We start from the raw sequence: 20,925 nt of genomic DNA, 5'->3' as shown, positions 1-20,925 counted from the left end.
GGGCTCCTTCGGAGGCGTCTTTACTGGTGTTTCCAAACTCACCGCTGCCTTTCATTCTCAAGAGAACAGTACACCAAACTGCCCATACCACATGAATATTATTTTAAACTTCTCAATCAGCAAGGTCTTTCTGGAATTACAATCAAAGGGGAAAAAAAGTAACACAGAAAGGAATCATGTAAATCCCTGTAAGACCAGAGCTGTGCTCCAAGGCTTCAGAAGGTCATTTCCAGGGACAGAAGGTCTGGGGAGGAGTTTGGAGTGACCGCAGCTTACCCTCAAGTGAACTCCTGAAGGATTTAGAAAAATCTTGGAGCACATTTAGGAATCTGGTCCATTCTAAAATAGGAACAGGCTGGACTATCCACACCACAGTGTATCAAGTGATTTGCAGAGTCAGACTTTTTGATGTTGGGAAGATACAGGGCTGTTTCAAACATGTTTCCCCCAAACTGCTGGTTATATTATTGCCACACCCCCAAAAGAGTCCTTAGTAACATCTGCACGGTTTCTATGGAACCAGATCAGCTGGAAATGTACAACCTTTAAAAACAAACAAACAAACAAACTAAACAAACCAACCCAGTAGATTCCTACTTAACACTCCCTGCCTCCTCCAAATTGCAGGGTGGCCGAGACCACAGTGGTGGCTTCTCCGAGGTTAACAGCGCTAAAGTGGCAGCAAAGAGCAGCGGTTCTGGGCCGAGCAGACTGTGTTCACATCTTGGCTTTGTCCCTGACTGAACACGCGCCTCTGGGTAAGTTATTTAAATTTTCCAGATCTCAAGGAAAAATGGGGAAAACATGACTCAATGGCCATCTGTTGATTTCAGGTTACTTACCAAAAACAACTTCCTATTTAAGGGGGAAATCCCAACGTGTGCCCGAGAGGGGACCAATCGTCCCGGTCCCTGTAAGTTTGCATCAGGGGCCGTGGGACCTGAGCTCGGCCACTTGATGCTCAGTGACAGACACAGGGTCAGGGCATCCATGCTGCGGAAGTGGCGGCTGCCCTCCCCTTTCCCACGGAAGCCACCTGGCATTTCCTCTGCACGCAGCCTTCCTGGGTGGGACCCTGCCGTCCCGCTATGCTCTCAAATAGCCTCCCCCCCGTCCAGTTTGTGAGCTACCTGATGACTTCCCAGGACACTCCTCTTAGCGTTCAGCTAGCCAGTGTCAGTTTCCATTTATTCTGTAGCTAAGAATCCCGGCTGTAAGGAATGACATCATCGGTGATGGTGGAGAAGAAACACAGATGGAGCACTCAGCGCGGCATCTGACCTATCAGTGGCATATTTGTGATAACTGGGGAGTAAAGCTAGATCCAGAGTGCTAAGACACTTGGTAATTTTGAGATCTGAAATACTCCTGCCCAAGTTTCACCAAATGAACAATAAAATAGCTCAACTGGAGCTTCGCTTCAGTAACAAAGATTAAGAAGATCCTGGTTCCTATTTAAGCCAGAGTCACCAAATAGTAAATGGTCACCAATAAAACATTCATGTTTCCTGTGCCTTAAACATCTCTCTGCTGTTCCCAAGCCACCTCCACTTCCCACATCTGCTCTGTCCCCACCACCATACTGCCCCCCAAGTCTCTGGAGGAAACATTCTACAGAACTCTAAACAGTGAGGTCCCTCCTCTAGATGAAATCTTTTATTTCTTAGATAATAAATTAAAATTATTCTGATAAATGAAATGGTTTTCAATGTAGCCATGCTCATTCAGGGGATCTTCAGTGCTGGTCAAGTACGTGCTAGAAATTTATAGCATCCCCCATAAAAATGCTACTAACTCTGGGATGTTAAAAACAGTCCAGTACACATTTTTATGTCAGAGGAACCAATAAATGGAAATGTAACAGAATCTTAAGACAAACAGCATTCAAAAGGGATCAGAGCTAGGCTGTGCAATTCTCAAATTCTCCAAGGACAAAACCACCCCAAGAAGACTAAAAATCTCTAGCAGAAGGAAGACACCTCCTTACAAAGAAGAGCAGCAACTAGAGGCTGAAGAGAGTCAGTGTGACAGTGGGACAGAGATCCCAACCTGGGCTGAGAATCTAAAGTAAAGCTAATGTCTCTCAGAGGAAGTGCAGACACACAGTGTTGGTATCTGACAGCCCCAGGAAAGTGCAGGTCTGAGGTGACAAAGAAAGAGGTGAACAGCATCTTTCATGACTCCCGTCCTAATAGCTTAGAAACACAACTGGGTAAGACGCCAAGTAACTTAAAAACACATTCTTAGTCCTCTTTCACATACTTTAGGAAAAAACCCTGAGGGATTTCTCAGACCTAGTGGGCAACTTCTGTCTATTCTCTCCTAAGGGGTATTTTTACTAAGTACTAATTGATGTACAAAATAATACAAAAGCAATGTTTATGCATAATATTAAACTAATAATAAGAAAAACTAAACATCTTTCAAATCGCCATCCCTGATACATAAAACAGAATGTAACAGGGCCATTAAAACTTCCTGGGGTCCCATTTCCCCTGCTCTGCTCTCCCTCCATCTAAATGCCCTGAAAGACAATCTGACATTATCTTGCAGGGTAGAATTTGTCACCGTGTGACCTGGCAGTTCTCTTGTATGTATATATATATGCTCCAGGAGATGAGTTCGAAATCTGCCATTGCTTGTAACAGGAGAGCACGGGAAACCACTCAAATGGCTAAATTAATTATGATAACATTGTATAGCACAACAGCATATCTTCCTATTGTGAGGGAAAGGGCAAACAGCCCAGGTGGACGCTGTGCTGGACCGTCCCGCTGGCCCCTCAGGAAGGAAGGACATGTCGGCCTTGGCGGTCGGCCCCTCTGAGAGCTGCCCAGAGCTGAGGAGAGCCGCCTGCTGTCCGCAGGGCCACTTCTCCACTTCAGGCCTCCGCGAAGGTCAAGAGAGGCCTCCACAGCGATTGCATCAGAGCCCAGCTTCTTTCCCTCTCTCTTCCACAGTGCTGCCTACCCCTCCCTGGCATGATCTGCAGGTTACTCCCCACTAAACCTCCCACGAGTTAATATTTGACTCAGAGTTTGCTGCCCAGGGATCCTGACCTGGGCCCTCACTTCACTTCTACCATCGTGTATAATCCTTAGGATAAGTCCTATTAGATAGATACTGTCTATCTCACTGTAGAGATGGGTTTCAGAGAGGTTAGCTGAATTGCCTAAAGTCATTCAGCTGAAATCAGGAATTGAAGTCACGGCTGAATCTACTGAGTTTCCTAGAAATTATGTTTTTATCATTACTCTGTGTGTCCTGAGCTTAGCTTGTATTTTTATACATTCCTAGAAGCAAAGAGATGTGCGTTTCTTTTGAAGCATTCTTTGAGTCAAGTCCTAACCGTAATCCCCCCCCCAGAATCACCAAGGTTTTACTATATTACAGTAACACAGATCACACTCACTCACCAAGTCATAGTGAGTCTACTGGTTTTGAGTGTAAGATTAAATAAGAAATATTTTATTTTTGTTGAGCGAGTTCTGAAAAATCTGGCTGTGCCACTTTTACTCATTCTGATCGGGATAAAGGGGAGCTGTTCAGTCTAAAGTCACACCATCATTAGTTACATGGGAAAGTTCAGGGCCGTCCTGTTCAATAGAAATACAATGAAAGGCACATAATATAATTTACCATTTTCTAGTAACATTATTAAAATGCATAAAAAGAAAACAGGTGAAATTAACTTTAATAATATATTTTACTTAACGTGACATTATCTAAAATATCATCATTTTAACATATAATCGATGACAAAATTTGTAATAAATTAAAATCCTCTTTGTGTACCAAGTCTCTGAAATCTGGCAGCATTTCAGCATTCCGATTATGTGGGAGCACTCAGCCTCGCCACATACTGAGCGCTCAGCACAAACAAAGGGGGAAGGGCAGGGAACACAGGGCTGACGACGAGAGGCGAGCGCGTCCAGTGTTTCTGTAACACCATCCACTCCTTTCCAGGCCGCAATAAAAGTGCCTGATGGGAAGACTCATCATGAAAACTCTTCTCTCGAATATGAAGCCTGCAGCCTGTCTCCTTGTTGATCTATTTAAACAAGGGAGATATTTCTTTTATTTACATTATTGAGGTGTGGCGTCCGTGATAAACTAAGACATCATGTCTTTGCCATCAGTAGACTTGGGAATGCTTTGTCATCTGAGTATTAGTATTATTTAAAAAAAAAAAAAAAAAACTTCTTAAATGGCATTTCAAGTTTCAAGATAGAAACAAGGTCCCTTCTCTCTTCCTTTATATTAAAATACTCAGAATATCCCAAAGCTCTGCTTCTGAGATCTGAATAATCTTCAGCAAGTCTTCATTCTTTAGGGACCTGCAATCCTCACCTATGAGGGATGGGTGTTAAGTGAGAAATCTCTACTGTTCCTTCCAGAATCAACATTTTGTGACTAGCTGCCAGAGTCTGATGAGTAAGCTGTCTTCTGAAAAGCAACCCAAAATTCATTTCTTTGTTGTCCTGCTTCTTCCTGAGAAAAAGTTGCACGTTATTTATCTATTAGTGTTAAACTAAATATTGGTCTCCAAAGTTCCCATCCTAATCCCTGGATTAGAAGATGTTCATTTACGCTGTAAATACATTAGCTTACACAGCAAAAGGGACTTTGAACGTGTGATTACATTAAGGATCTTGAGGTGGGGAGACTGGCCTGGATTATCCTGGTAGGCACAGACAAGCGTTCTTACATGAGAGATGTAGGAGGTCAGAGTCAGAGGACACGTAACGACAGAAGCGGAGTTTACATCTGTGTTGTCTTAAGACACTGGAATTAGGATAATTTGTTACAACACAGCACGAGACTAATACCTCTATATACCATAAAAGCATCATCCCAGATGGCATACCATGTGCCTTCTTTATCAGAAGTGGATGTACTGATTTCTAACTCACCTTCCTGTTTCATTAGAGTTGAAAGGTTTTATATAGATTCTTATATGTGAGAACAAGAACAGTATATAAGTTTTAATAAAAAAAAATAGCACTTTCTCTTTCTGGAAAATATGCAGAAATACTGAAATTTTAAATTACCATTAATGAAGACAGCAAGTCTATATTAAAGCCAAGGCATCTGCGAGCTTCTGAAGATCCCCATGCCCACCACCCTTCCCCGCCAAAAACCTCACTCAAACAGGCTCATCAGGAAATGGATAAAAAGATTATCGGGAACAGCAAAGACATCCTTTCATCAACCCAAGCCCCTCTTCTTCCCCAGGGACAGGGTTGCTGTTGGGAAGACATCTTGCAAAGACTGTTCCCAGCCCCACCTGGCATCAAAGTGTGAGTGGCGGAACCCGTGCCACCTGCGGGTCCTTCAGAACCCCTGCCCTCCTTTCACAAGCAAGACACACAACAACGAAGATGTCTCTGGAGATGAGGAAGGCTGGAATGGACAGCCTTCCTGCAGAGAAGGAAGCAACCTGCTCACCGGGCATGTCTGCCTCCACAACTGGACAGGCAAGAAATCCACCTCACCCGTGTTTGAGCCACGATACAACGTGGGATCATTTACTACAGCAACTGCAGCCCGCTCAGACTGACAAGCGTATTTACCATCAAGAAAGACGACCCAACACTTGGTTCTTGAGCTTACTTCCCTGGTGACAATTCACAGTATGTGGTAAAAATCGTAGCTTTGTAGGTAGTAAACTGACTAAATCTTCTACTTACTGGGTCAATTACTCTATATGAATCAGAGTTTCCTCAGAAAATGTTGAGATGTTTGTAATTCCTGGTAAAGATTTCAGGTAGTGTCAAGACTACTGCTCAACATATGATGATAGGAGAAAAATGAAAGGAATTCAAATGGTGTAAAAGGTAAATTAATTATAAATTTTTGGGTAAGCATACTGAGATACAGAGTGGGTGTATAGTAAGACGGGGAAAAAGCAATATGTGTAACTTTATATTATTTCCATTATTTAAATCAAAGTTCTTCCCAGTACTACAGATTGAACAAAATTATAAGACCTTAAAAATCAAGCTATAGATTTTGCTTTAATTCTTTCCTTTCTTTGCTAAGTCCACTGGCAAATGGTTAACTTTTCAGACTTCTTCCCAAGAATAAAATTTTCCCTGCAGGCAGTTAATTAACAACCAAATTTCTGGAAACTTGTAATATTGTGAAGCTTCTTGATGGAATCTTGCTTGAGTTAAATTTGCCTCATTTTCCTAGGCCAAGAATTAGAGAAATGGGACCTGAAATCAACCACCATCTTTCTGGGCTTCCTATTAACATTAAACATAATATAGCTTCTTAAAAAAAAAGATACAATGCAGCAACTATCCGTCTTTCCCTTTGGAAACCGTTTTCTTAATTTAAGCATTTAATTAGATATAAAAGGCACCTAAAATCCAAGAATTCATTATACGCTGTTAGAAGTATGCCTATTTTATATTCTCATGAATGAGGCATCAAAAGAGTATACATTTATATTAATAATAGGAAACATGGAGTAGTTTCTAGAGGATGGTGTTTTATTTCGCATCAAGACTTTAAAGATAGAAAACACCACATAAACAGTGTGAACACTGCCTAGAGGCTATATGCCACATGCGTCATCTTAAACCTTTCTGCAACACTTGAGAAAATCAGCAATGTGCTCTGGGAGCCAACCAGCAGCAGAAGTACAGCGTGGTCACTCAGTCCCCTGAGTCCTGCCGGACGGAATAAGAGCCTCCAGGCCTGTAATTTTATCATCAGCCATAGTTACCTGTTCACAAATTACTTGAACACTGGAGCATAAAGACTTAAAGAAGCTTCATTTCATAAAACAAGAATGGTTGAAGTCTCATTTCCTCACCAAAAAACAAACACAAAAACAGACTAGATACATAATACGATGCAGAAGCAGCAGTTTCATTTTTATTTAAGAGGAAAACAGGCCAAAAGTTAAATAATTATATCACAACACCAAAACAAGGACATAAACAGGAAAGAAGCCAAGCACACTATACACTACCAAATAAGCCCAGGGCATTTGAAGAAAATGCACCTTGACAGATTGATGTGTATATCATTTTAAACATATTGGAATTTACTTGCTGTAAATTCTATTTGCAAGCCATTTTTTTGTGTTTTTCTACAACAAGGGAATTATTCACCAACTGTAAGACCTTTTATAATAGCATAGCCAACAGCTTTCCCAAGGGTGTAAAAAAATCTACTTACAAAGTAGAAACTTATAAATGATATTTCACCTCAATCTTTTTTTATCTGGCCAAAAAACCACCACGAAAACGTCTTTGATGTGAAATACAATGTTCATAGGACCGTTTATGGTGTGTGAGACTTTTTTGCCTACAAGTTGTATGAAAATTATATGAAAGAGCTGAAAATAAAAGCAAAAACAAACAAACTCTTTAAGATCCCGTTAGGTTTAGCATTTTATTCCCCGAGGCAGGGGGTTTCCCGGAGTTCTGAGGCTGACCTTCAGTACCCTTCGCGGCGCGCACCTCTACCAGGCACCGCGCTATCTGTCACTCATCCATCTGCAGGGGATGCTGAGACAACCAGCCTGTAACCAATCGCTTTTTCTACCTGGTGACAATCATCCGGAAAAAGATGGAACTGCTAGTAAGTCTCCTTCTCTGATCCATATTCTCCCCAGTAATTTCCAAACGTGACCTAGAGAGTTCAATAAACTATCCTGAGGCCAGAGTACAGCAGTGATGAAAGATGGAGAGGGGTCGTGCCACCTACTGTCTGGGGGAACCTCCGGCTACTTAGACCATCTAAGCTTCAGTTTTCAATTCTACAAAATAGAGAAATTTTATGTGCACATGTATGGATATGCATGCAACCTACGTATGGGTTGTTCTCAGACTTACAAGATGGAAATCACGTAAAATGTTAAGGTGTACACCTACACCTTAGGCGGGACTCTTTACAAGAGGCCCTTTAGTGTTTCATGCACTGCTTGCCAGGGCAATCTTCATGTTCTCGGAAAATGTCTTTCTTTTCTGAGATTGTCTTGATTTTGGTGTTTTTCTGAGGATAGGAAGTAGGAGAAATCCTAGCTGGAGAAACTCTAGCATTTGCCAGTGTCAAGAGCTGGGTGAAGTGTCCTTTAATTCTCTGCTGCTAGGACGGCACCAATCAGAAGACAATGCCACCACAGGGCTTGAGCACCCTCACGGTTCCCCTGGTTACAGGGTCTCTCCCTTGAAGAATGGACCAAGGCAGAGATTGCTCTGTGCACATTCTGCGGCCTGGCAGAGAGAGCGATGCTCCCTGACCAGCATGTGAAGGACCCTGCGGTTACACAGACCACTGGCGGGGAAGGTGCTTCATCAGACTTTCAAGAGACTGAAATCAAAACTGTTTTCCTGCAATTCTTCATTATCACTAGAATATCTGAACTCAGAGGGGATCAAACACATACACTTCAAGGAAAAGTTTAAAGCAAACCTCTAATAATACAATTTATGTGCCATTTTTGTTGGTGGAAATAGTCACCCACAGAAATTAGACTCCCACGTAGAGAATTCCCTTGGAAGCAGAATTCTTGGTTAAAATAAACAACATGCAGTGACTTCCAGAGAAGGTCAGGTGACTACAGTACAATGGCTGCTGCTTCTAAAAGGTCAGTTGCTAATCTTCAGGGGTCTTTTAAATATAAAAAGTAAACCAACAGAGTGTGTTTCTAATAAGAATATATAACACTAAGCCTAAAAATTAGTAAGTGAACCTTGCGCATTTGAAAACTACATGAATGGAAAAGAATTCAACTGAATCAAAGCAATCATTTTCAGAATTTGGCCTGAAGGATATTGACAATGAATTTCATATTAATTAAAGTGCTTTTAACCCTGAAAACACTGCAACATCACTGGTCTGTTCTTAAAACTGTGGCAATGACTTCAAAAAGCAGCTGATTCACCAAAAAGGAACTTCCTGGCAGATAAGATCTAAAATAAAGATGCCAAAACGGTGAAAAAGCAAAAAGCAAAGCATCATGTACCAAAATGCTGCTTCCCAGCTGAAAACAGATACATTCCTGTCTTCTCTTCAAACACTGACTTTACTGCCACTGAAACAAAGATTGCTTGCTTTATTTAAAAAAAAAAAAATTATTTCTTTTACTGCACTGGGTCTTAGTTATGGCATGTGGGATCTTGTTTCCTGACCAGAAATTGAACCCACACACCCTGCCCTGGGAACTCAGAGTTTTAGCCACTGGACCGTCAGGGAAGTCCTGATGTTTGCTTTATTCTGATCATTTTTTTTTCTCTTCCTAGGCTGTAAATGCAGAATTACTCTTTATGAGAGGATCAGTTACAGGAAGATGAACTTCAGCAGTGGGAAACCTTAATATGAAGTGTAAAGGAAAATCAGAGCATCTCATCATGCTTCCCTGCTCTCTCTGAGGTTCCACCTCCATTCTGCTGCTTCCATTATTTCCTCTGTACCCTATTCTACTTTTGTACAGTATATCATTCATCATATCTCTGTCTGGCTTAATATTTAACAGCTGAAATTTTTTTAAAAATAATACATATAAAGTTAAAAGGCAAGCTAGAAAAATACAAGCAGTATATATGACAGACAAGAATAAAACTATCCTTAAAGTACAAATTTTAGACATTAATTAGAAAGAAAGGTAAAAATCCCAACTTATAAGTTAAATGACTTATAGCATATATAATGAAGTACAGTGCAAGCTTTAACATCCGATTGAAATATATATTGACATGTGAAGATTTACCATATGACCCAGAAAATTCCACTCCTGGGCAGCTGCCTGGAGAAAAACATAACTCAAAAAAGACACATGCTCTCAATGCTCACAGCAGCGCTGTTCACAACAGCCAGGACCTGAGTGTCCATCACCAGAGGGACAGGTAAAGAAGTTATGGCACATATATATGATGGACTATTACTCAGCCATAAAAAGGAACAAACTTGTGGCATTTGCAAAGATGTGGGCAGACCTAGAGACTGTCACAAAAGTGAAGTCAGTCAGAAAGAGAAAAAGGTAATATTGCTTATATGCGGAGTCCAGAAAAATGGTACAGATGAATGTATTTTCAGAGCAGAAAGAAAGTCACAGATACAGAGGACAAATGTATGGACACCAAGGGAGACAGGAGGTTGGGGGGGTGGATTGGGCAGTTGGGATCGACACCACTGTGGATACAGTATACACACCACCATGTCCACAACAGGAGACCAGCGAGAACCTGCTGCACAGCACAGGGGACTGGGCTCAGCTCTGCGGTGACGTAAACGGGAAGGAAATCCAAGGAAAGAGGGGATATATTATCCGTAAAGCATTCCCTCTGTCGTACAGCAGAAACGACCAGAGCGTCGTGCGGCAACGATCCTCCACTGTGATTCAAGTTCTACGATTTCATAAAATCATTCAATACATTTCACCTTAAACACTGAACTAAAAAGAGATTTAGGTCAGAGGACATGGCATAGATCTTGAGTTGGCATAAATAATTTCAATAACACAACAAGGTTCCTTCAGCTTCCTATAAATTTTAAATCCACGTACAGTAATCTATTTTAGTAAGCCCCGATGTGAGGACCACAGTGAAAACCTAGCATATCGCAAAGAACCTCTACACAGGACAAAAGAGAATCATAATGATTATCAGTAGAGTACAGCTGATCACTGATATTGCTGTCCAGTTAATCGAATATATGTGCACTAATGTCATCACCATGAGAGTGAAGTCCTTTGTTGTAGAAAGATGCCAAAAAAAAAAAGTCTTCCAAATAGAGCACAATAAATTCTGAGGCATTTAAAAGTATATACACATCAGTTTGTCAAGGTGCATTTTCTTCAAATGCAGTGGGTTTATTTGTAATGTTTAGTGTTTTTCACTGGAGAAAGCAATGGAGTGGCAACCCACTCCAGTACTCTTGCCTGGAAAATCCCATGGATGGAGGAGCCTGGTAGGCTGCAGTCCATGGGGTCTCGAAGAGTTGGACACAACTGAGTGACTTCACTTTCACTTTTCACTCTCATGCATTGGAGAAGGACATGGCAACCCACTCCAGTGTTCTTGCCTGGAGAATCCCAGGGACGGGGAAGCCTGGTGGACTGCCGTCTATGGACGAGTCGGACACAACTAAAGCGACTTAGCAGTAGCAGCAGCAGTGTTTTTCATTAAGTAAATATTTTCTCTTAGAGTGGACTACAGGGGTGCCTGACATGGTTTCAGGCATTGGCTCTAGGCCCAGGGTTATAAAAAACAATACATTAGGTCTCGCCACAGACAAAATTCTAACTTTCAGCCTTAGCAGCACTACTGGGTAGAGACATGACTAGTGAGTTGCAGATCATCCAGTTGTGTCTCTATGTTTTTCAAGTTTTTACTCCAATCTTCAGCAAGAAATAACATTTTCACCAAGATCCAGTACATTTAAGATACACACAAGTATCTAAAGGGTTTCCCTTGTGACTCAGCTGGTAAATAATCTGCCTGCAATGTCGGAGACCGGGGTTCAATCCCTGGATTGGGAAGACCCCCTGGAGAAGGGAAAGGCTACCCACTCCAGTCTGGCCTGGAGAATTCCATGTACTATATAGTCCATGGGGTCACAAAGAATCAGACATGACTGAGCGACTTTTACTTCACTTTCCATGTATCTAAAAATGAAAGTTTCAGGAAATACTACCTACCTGTCCTATGTAGAGTACAGCTTTTTCTATTTTACTTTAATAAAATAAATGCTAGCCACAAAGCACTAGATCAATTTAATGAATTATTAATAATGGATATTGACCTGTCACTTGGAAAGCACTGGTTTAATCAGATCTAAAAAACTCAATTTAAGACATTTATTTTATTAATGTATTCATATATGTGTTTACTGTCCATCTACAAATTCTAACACTTTAAGGAAAAATAATAATTTGTTATTCTTTGAATCACTCTAATTCATATTGTTCAAGAAAGGTAAAGTGAAAGTGAAAGTGAAGTCGCTCAGTCATGTCCAACTCTTTGCGACCCCATGGACTGAAGCCCACCAGGCTCCTCCGTCCATGGAATTTTCCAGGCAAGAATACTGGAGTGGGTTGCCATTTCCTTTTCCATGGGATCTTCCTGACCCAGGGATCAAACCCAGTTCTCCTGCATTGCAGGCAGACGCTTTTTAAGCATGCTATAAATTCTCAATTACCTAACTTGTAAAATGACAGTAATTTTAAAATGCCACTTATTTCTAGAGACTATTTAGCCTTAGTCTTAGATGTTAAATATAACAAAATGTTTAAAAGGAAAACCACTCGGAAGTGTTTCTGGACACAGGCGTCAATGCCCTGCCTCAGTGCTTACAGTTGGCCTGGCTGCTCTCCACAGCACGTGACAAGTACCGCTTCCTGATGGCCCCGTTCTTCCACTGGACCCCAGGCAGTCAGTCTTCAGCGTCCATCTCATTTCTCTAGGCAGCTACCCTTAAGCTTGAGCAGGGCATAAGCTCATTCTATGAATATGTACTAAGACCCTACTAGGTACAGGCACTGTTCTAGGTCTGACAGGGCACGGCCGTAAAAATACAAAGCATCTACTCCCAGAGAACCTCAACTTTAGTGAAGCAAACAGCCCACAAGAGAATGAGCAAGAACATTCACCACTTTGGGTTGTTATGTTGTTTGGGTCGTTTGATGTGTTATGAAGAACTACAGCAGGGAGACGGCAGGGGGTGGGGTGAGGGGGTGGGGAAGGGCTGGCTAGGAGGGGAGACAGGGCACCAATGCTGGTCAGAGTATCAGCAGGGAGAACCCGACCTGCTTAACCAGTTCAAAACTGATTTATCAGACAGTTAAATAGTTTACAGATTGCCAAAGGCTGCTGGAAAAGTCTCCCAAGGCTGTAGTGCAGAAGTGGATGGCTGCAGGAGCCACCGGCCCCCCACGACTAGGATGGGGAGCCCACGGCCAGGATGCGGAGGCCTCCAGAAGCACCTGGCCTCTAACACAACCTGCACGCCCGCACCCTGCCTCGGAAATGCACACGGACGTCTGTCACGGAAGCCACAGAGAAATGGGACCCCAGCAGAGACAACAGTCGGCCCAAATGGACGCGGCCTCTATGTGGCCCAAGGACACGTGGTAGCTTTCAACTGTGTGTCTGACGGCGTGGCGGAAGGGGTGCGGGAAGTGGCTTTCAACTTTCCAGGCACTGCTGTGGCACAGATGCCGGGCACGACGGGGGCAGCCCTGGACTACAGAGGAGGAGAGCGAAAGGAGAACGGCCCAGGCGTGGCACCAAGGGGCAGCAAGAGCCGGAGCTGGGGTGTTCACCACCAATGACAGGGCTGGGACCCTGCCTGGGCACCGAGGGAAAAGCTGGCAGGGGACAAGCAGGGCAGGACGCGGGGGCCAGACCTTGGGAGCCTCGTAGGCCTTGATGAAGAGTTTACACTTACTGTCTATGTGTTGAGGCAAGTCATAGGCTGATGGGTTTAACCAGAGGAGTGGCATGATCAGATGAACCTTTCTAACAAACCATTCTAGTTATAGCAACTATTCTTCATCCGATTTGAGTCAATGGCTTAAAAACACACAGTTTTAAAACAGCTACTGTGATCTTGTACAGAATGAGAACTGTAGAAATCAAAAGAAAGGCCCTCAGGTAACATCTCTTGCTTCTGAGTTGGGTGCAGACAGTGTGTAAACACAACCATCTTCACCTTCCCCAGGACGCGGCTGGGGGGCCAGCCCCAGGCACACATCTCCCTCCAGACTCCAAACCGATGAGGCCAAACAAAGATGCACCTTCTGCTAACAACAAAATTCAGAGACTTCCATGGTGGTCCAGTGGTTAAGACTGTGCTTCTACTGCAGGGGGCACGGGTCTGATCCCTGATCCAAGAACTGATCTCACATGCTGTGAGGTATGGCCAAAAAATAAATTTAAAAAAATTTTAAGTAAATAAATTCAGACCTCTGGACCTAGAAAATCTGAGGGTCTTCAAATGTGAACAAAAATGCTGTTAGTTAGAAAAGAAAATGAAAGTTAGCCAATAGCACTGAAATCAGGCATTTTTAAAAAGGAGTCCTAAGATCTAGGATTTTTTTTTCTTAATTCATCTCCAATAATGAATTTAAAACCATAACAATAGAAAGTGAAAGCCGCTCAGTCATATCCGACTCTTTGCGACCCCAAGGACTATACAGTCCATGGAATTCTCCAGGCTGGAATACTGGAGTGGGTAACCTTTCCCTTCTCCAGGGGATCTTCCCAACCCAGGAATCGAACCAGGGTCTCCTGTATTGCAGACAGATTCTTTACCAACTGAGCTACAAGTCACCAAAGGAAACATTTTCTCCCTACTATTCTTCAGAGAGTAAGCATTTCACCCCATGTTGTCCATTTACAACAGACTTACCTTTTATAAGGAGACATTAAAAAAAAAAAAAAATCTTTAAAAACACTCCAGAACAGGAGTAAGGGGAACTTGTGATAAGAACATAGAACCTAGTTTAGCAACTGCCAGACTGAGGGTCGCACATCACAACTGTGGCCTCAACATTCTGACTGTGCTTTTATTTTCACAGTAATGATGTTTTGCGCTTTTGAGCCAAACATATTTTACTCCAATTTAAAAAAAAAAACAAAGCAGAATTACAGAAAGGAAGCCAGCATTAAATATACTTGATCTATTATCTACTTTAAGTCTTTGTATATTAGTTATTTATATACTTTCTTTTACCTTTTTCTCTGAAGCAGCCACAAACTGGATTTAATGAATTCTTACCGTTAGGACTAGGCTTTCCTGGTGGTTCAGTGGTAAAGAATCTCCCTGAAATGCAGGAGACATGGGCTCGATCCCTGGGTTGGAAAGATCCCCTGGAGAAGGAAATGGCAACCCATTCCAGTATTCTTGCCTGGAGAATCCCATGGACAGAGGAGCCTGGTGGGCTACAGTCCATGGGGTCGCAAAAGAGTTGGACACAACAGTGACTAAACAACAACAACCATTGTGACTGAATTTAAAAGATTTTTTAAAATTAATTCTTTTGCTTTCTTTTCATATGGATTGCCTTGACGATTTTTTTACACATAAATAAAAGCAGAACAAATTCTTCTCTTTCCATTTCACAAACTTTTACCTGTTTCAGATCCAGTAAATAAAAGAACACCAAGTAATATTCCACAGGGGTGGATTAAACGCCAGAGATGGCTCAGAGGGGTGAGTGGCAGTCAGCTTCCAAGAGGCACCCCGGAAGCCTGCCATGGGGACTCCATCCTTGAACGTCCCTCCCCGCTGCTGCAGCAGGTTTAACAGACAGACTCTGTGTAAGTGGATCTGGCAGAAGGGAGATCTGCTTCACATCTTTTCCAGCGGTTCTGACTTGTCTTCCGCTGTGGGCTGGTCTGGGCCATTTCCTGTTACCTGCAGGGGCCCACACCGCCACCTCTGTCTCCTAACAGAGCACCTCCCAGGGTATTGTGCAGGTAACACCCTTCCCCCCTCACTCTATTTCATCGGCTCCTCCGTTCACGCGTGTCCACTTCTCCAGAATCACAGAGCAGTGTTTACTTGGGTCCCCTGTCGTCTGCTCCACACTCACAGTCCCCTGCTCCCCACCAGGAATTACAGAAGATCTTTAGTTTCAGCATACTGTTTACGTGCGCTTTGTTTCTGCTTTTGTAGGAAGCAGGCAGGGACAGGGATTACAGAGGTCAGATCATTTAGCTTCATGGACAGATAAAAAGGACTAGAAGAAAATATTCAAAAATATTAATTACCTCCGGGATACAGGAATCCTGAAACCATTCTTAAAACTTTAAAGAATTTCTTTATCGAACATTTAATAAATTTCATAATCAGAAAAAATATTAACAGAAAGACAGTATGGCTATGGCATGCATTGACATCTTAGCCTTGGCCTTGGGTGCAAGTTCTTCCAGGACTTGAAACATTATTCCATCTGAATAAAAATCCCTAAAAGCCCTGAGGAGATAAAACATGATGGTGAGAGGAAAACAGGAAATGACAGGACAAGAAAATACCAAGTCAGAGAAATTTTCTCATTTAGAGATATAATGAGCTTTAAAGTAAAGGGGTTTGATGAAAAAAAAAAAAAAACCTAAAATGGGAAAAGCAGTTAAAGAAAAAAGGCCAAGTGAGGAGAGCAGAGTTTAGCACAAATCCTCAGACAATGTGCAAAAACAGATATCACAGAACTTCAGAATCCACCCAACTGCCACAGACATCTGTAAAACTGTCAGGCAGCTGACGTGAAGATCCTTGAGCATAAAGGATGAAGGAGTGTGAGTGATAACAGAGTTATTCTAGGTCAGGAGGAGCAGGCGACGAAGGAAGAATGAAGACAGAGACTGCAAGTTAACAGCCTGCTTCACACCCGCCGCCCTGTTCTCCCTGGTCAACCAGCTTCCGGAAGGACTCGGTGAGGAATACGAGTGGGCTCCAAGGAGACTGTCAAAGTGATAAGTTCGAGGGGTAGCACTTCTAAAGTTCCTCTGAACCAGACCATATTGGGTATCAGACAAAGTCTGAAAGACAATTTCTTTGAAAGACAAATTATGAAAAATTTAAAAATATGAAATCAAGTGTCTGGCCTGAAGAAATGACCAAATGCAGGCCTTTATGTTATTCGTTTTTAAGAGTCCCTAGTGGCACAGTGGTAAAGAATCTGTCTGCCAAGGCAGGAGATGCATTTCCCTGGAGAAGGAAATGGCAACCCACTCCGGTATTCTTCCCTAGAAAATCCCGTGGGCAGAGGAGCCTGGCAGGCTACAGTACAAGGGGTTGCAAAGAGTCAAACATGACTTAGTGACTAAACAACAATGACAAAGATAAAGCACTTTCTCAAGCCACATAAGCAACATGGGCAGAAGCAGAAGACATCTTCAAAGGCATTGCCTTTATTACATGCTACTGGTCATCCTGCTTTAAAACAACATTCTTATCTGTGCTAAACCATAACAAAATACATATCACAGAAGCTCGCCTGAACAAGACTATAAAAGTCATTTAGTCCAAATATTCTTTTAGCTGAACCCCTTGTTCAATATCCAGACTAACTGCCCAGTTACTGCTTGAACACCTGCAGGCCAAGGAATCACGTCTCATCTACGGACACCTCCAGCTCTAGAAAGACTGACTTTCTTATTCCAAGATGTTTTATGTTCATTCCTAAAACTGCCTACATCCACAATTTTGTGGTCAAGTAGTTCCATTTTAACCAAATAGCCTTTTAGGCATCTAGCACATGTGTACAGCAAAACTCCATATTTTATATTTGTTTTGCCAAAGACTTTTAAGGTAATAGCTAAGAAAGTATTTTATATACCATAAACTGTATACTCACAGGATTTAAAAGTACAAATCATATTTCTTTACTTCATAATGATATACGTAGTACATTAGTCTCACTGAAATATAGAAGAGCAAAGCTATATAAGTTTTCTTGTCCTCAATGCCCGAAAGTGTAAAATAGAAACCTACCAATGATTATGACTGTACACTGTTACATGTCCATTAAGGACTACTGCTATGCCCACAGAGCAGAAAAAACCTGCAGAGATGGGCCTGTGTGCCTGAGAACCCCAGGGAGCTCCAAGTTCTGGGTGTGGGATAAAAACAAAACCATGCTTCATTGGACCAGGCATCGAACACCCAGGCACACACTCCTTCCTACCTGAGATACCAGGTGTTTACTGAATCACACAATTGGGCACAAAGGCATTCTACGACCTCCTAAGAGGACTCTGAATTTCCAGGTGTTTAATAAAATTTCTGGGGGGAAAAACAGTTTTACTGAGCAAAGGACAAGCGATGCTGGAAGCAAATCTTAAAAAGAAAAAGAAAAAAAAAAACTATATCCACGTCCTCAAACTACCTAGAACTATGCATGTTTACAGCTATTTACGACTGACAAAAAGTAGCCAGACTCAGCAGCTCTTGATTGGGATAGAAATATAAAACATCCTATGCAACCTGATCAAAAGAAGAAATGAACAGTGAAAGACTCTGGAGGAAGTACAAATTAAACCTGTTAGGAAAACTGACGGAAGAATCCAGCCTCGAGTACAGAACCCCCCTTCCACCTGACCACCCACCCAGTGCTCTCAGGTCAGTCGCTCAGTCGTGACGGAGCGACCTCATGGACTGCGGCAGGCCAGGCCTCCCTGTCCATCACCAACTCCTGGAGCTTACTCAAACTCATGTCCATCACGTCGGTGATGCCATCCAACCATCCCATCCTCTGTCATCCCCTTCTCTTCTTGCCTTCAATCTTTCCCAGCTTCAGGGTCTTTTCCAAAGAGTTGGTTCTTCTCATCAGGTGGCCAGAGTATTGGAGTTCTCTGCAGATGGCTTACAACCCCTTGCAGGGGTGCAGACACATGCATGTAGTGAACTCTCACACACATGATTACTACCTACACAAGTTCTTCTGGTGAAGGAAGCCCTTGCTCACTCCCCATGACCCTCTGAGAGCAAAGCCCTCCCGGCCCAAGAGTCCCAGCAAATCATATTGCTGCCACCCGCCAGCAAGCGCCCTCTCAGAACACTCACTCTGGTAAAACAAGGTAGACACAATTTCTGATATGCTTTTCAAGTAAACTTAATGTGTTTCTTTTCAGGATCAATTATTTATGAATCAAATCTGCCAAAGTTCTACAGGGGCTCCGAAGGGGTTGGGGGAAGCAACAGTGCTATTTGATACAAGATTCATTTTGAGATATGCCTACAAAAGTCTACCTGGATGAATCAACAGTGCCCTAGGTAACCAGGAGAACAAGGACCACTGTATTTATCCTTTTATATTCCTCCAAGTTCTGTAGCATAGCTAGGACCATAAAAACCTTAGAAGTTAAAAAAATATGAATTTAGTAAGATGATAATGCAATGTCTCATTTTATACCAGGAAAGTGAAGCTGTGTGTGACTTGCAGGAGGCCACGGAACACTGCATCAGCATGGTCAACACAGGGCCTGGGTTTCTTGACTCCTGCCCCAGGAATCATTCTGCATAAACAGATGATCCCTCTGGACAATGGGGCCTAGCTTAAGGACAGATCCTAGGGAGGAGCTACTTAATTACTATGGTAACTATTTACTAAGTGGTTCCCTTGGACTAAGACTTACTCCATGTCCTCACCCAATAACATCCAGCCCATAGAAAATTATAGCAATGTGCATTTAGCCTCTTGGTTGCAATTAAAAGACAGCTTCAAAAAAAGGCCTACAAGTCAACCCAGGGCTGCACACTTATTGTTCCCACTGCAGGGACAACCATTTTAAGTAGGTCACAAATAGTAACGCCATGTAATTTAAAGCATGATGACTAACAACACCTTCTAAAACGGAAGCCACTTTATTGTTATAATTTCTAAACCAGTGCAGACATACAGACTGTGATTTTTGAGGCTTTTTTTTTTTTTACAGTAGAAATTATATTTCAACCTCCCTTTCTCCAAGCTGCAGTATTGAACTTAAATGTCTACTAGATCAGTGGGTGGAAGATCAAAGAACATTTTTAAAAATTTAACTTTACTACCCACAAGGATGTGGGAGTAATATGTCAGGGGGACTTAGATGTATGTGGCAGTGTCTTAGAGATGCTCTAACTCGACAAGGAGCGGGCTGTTCCCTCTTTTAAAGAAGCCCCGCTCACTCCTCTTTTGCTTGGTCGACTTTATAGAGCTGGCAAGTACAATTAAAAAGTTAATCTGAATTTTAAAATGTACACGTTCTCATATGTTCTCTTTCCAGCACAGTAAAAACACTAGTCACAGCTGATAACCTGAGATTTCTCTCCTCTAGATGGCCTTTAAAAGGCTTCCCCTCAGTTGGCTAAGAATGGAGCTACACTAAGAATAAACCTGATCTTTAAGAAATGGACAAATGTTAACTCTTTCCCTCCCTCCCCTCCCCCTCCAACTTCCTTACGGCCCGCCCCCAGAGGGCGTACAGATGTGAATAAATGTATCTAAAAATCATGAGACAGTGCTCAGTCTCACTCACCAAGGAGGAAGCAGCAGCAGCGGTACCCAGGGCAGGACCACATCAGTCTCCTCGCCCCAGGGTCCCCAGGCTCCCCACCATATCCCCTGGGTGGCCGCAGGGAGCTCCCAGCTCCCCACCCCGCTATTCTCTTCCGTCCTGGCCACAGGCAGCCTTTCCCTCTGTCTAAACCCGGCTACCCACAGGGCCCGGTCCAGACGAACGCCCTTCATGGAGCCCCCCGGAGTGGGGCACACCCACCACGCTCTCCTTTCCTGAGCTCTTAGGCACTGCTATGCAAATCCCATAATTCCCACCAGTTACAGAATGTCTTGTGTCCTTTGCTAGTTGCTGTATATATGTTAGCAGTTTTGTTTTCCCACTCAAACTGTAAGATTAAGGGCATACACCAGAACTCATACTTTCAAAATGTTTTCCGACAAATAGGCCCTCGGGGGAAAAAAGTCCTGCTGCGTCTAATCCACACAGAGCCCTGCGTCTCAGAACTGACCCACAAGATCGCTTCCTTTGTGCACGATCTCAGGTGTGAGTGGAAGGTATACGACTATAAATGACTTCTGTGCTCCAGCCCCTTGGGGAAGACGAGATGTAGTCATCAACATGACTGTGGCTGTTGTTCATCTTCAGAGAAAGCTGAGTGCCAACGGGAACACTTAGGCATGAGCCGTCAGGCACATTCCTCAGATGCCTTTGTGCGTATCTGGAGGTAATGTTTCTTTCTTTCCTGGATTTCATCATCCAGGGCACTTTCTCATTTTACAGGTTGTTAAGAGGATCCTTTGGTCAGCTGTTTCAGTGTAATACAAGTTAGCTCCACAGGCATTTCTGTATTGAAGATCTATTCAGTGTCCAACCAAGCCACATCCTGAAAGGTATACACGACACACAGCAGAGAAGCACAAACACATGCACCTAAACACACGCGTGTGCACACACACACACACTCACA

The 20,925-nt window shown here is 42.8% G+C and overlaps 1 protein-coding gene across 13 annotated transcripts in view; it reads right to left on the bottom strand.

The window, feature by feature from the left end:
* The window catches only part of PSD3 (pleckstrin and Sec7 domain containing 3), a 575,456-nt gene that overhangs the window by 152,734 nt on the left and 401,797 nt on the right, over window positions 1-20,925 (bottom strand). The window lies entirely within an intron of this gene.

The sequence above is a fragment of the Cervus elaphus genome, chromosome 32 (genome assembly GCF_910594005.1).
Source record: "Cervus elaphus chromosome 32, mCerEla1.1, whole genome shotgun sequence".
In the NCBI taxonomy this organism is placed as follows: Eukaryota; Metazoa; Chordata; class Mammalia; order Artiodactyla; family Cervidae; genus Cervus; species Cervus elaphus.
Note: the sequence above shows the minus strand (reverse complement) of the source record. Positions and strands in the feature narration are given on the sequence as shown.